The 309-nt window shown below is 62.5% G+C and overlaps 1 protein-coding gene across 1 annotated transcript in view; it reads left to right on the forward strand.

Annotated features, from left to right (window-relative positions):
• LOC119587631 (integrin alpha-PS1-like) overlaps positions 1-309 on the forward strand; it is a 21,094-nt gene that overhangs the window by 4,538 nt on the left and 16,247 nt on the right. The window lies entirely within an intron of this gene.

Raw genomic sequence — 309 nt, forward strand, 5'->3', positions numbered from 1 at the left:
GCCAGTTCACCTGCGTCTCGGCCGGGGCTCCACCTGCCCTCCGGCTCCGCTCAGCATGCAGCCTCACTCCACCTCCACCCGCACCTCTGGCTCATGCCTGGACACCTCACAACAGCGCCTGTGGTGGCACTCGTTCATGGCACTTATGGCACTCCATCACTTCTGCACTGGGAGCATCTTCTGGACCGACCTAGCCTTCTATCCCCTTCCCGTCCTATCCCCTCCTTCCCCCATCCTATCCCCTCCTTCCCCCATCCTTGTTCACCTTTCCTAGCACTCCCTGGCCGCACCCACAGCACGGCAGAGAGT

Source organism: Penaeus monodon, chromosome 22, assembly GCF_015228065.2.
Source record: "Penaeus monodon isolate SGIC_2016 chromosome 22, NSTDA_Pmon_1, whole genome shotgun sequence".
Classification (NCBI taxonomy): domain Eukaryota; kingdom Metazoa; phylum Arthropoda; class Malacostraca; order Decapoda; family Penaeidae; genus Penaeus; species Penaeus monodon.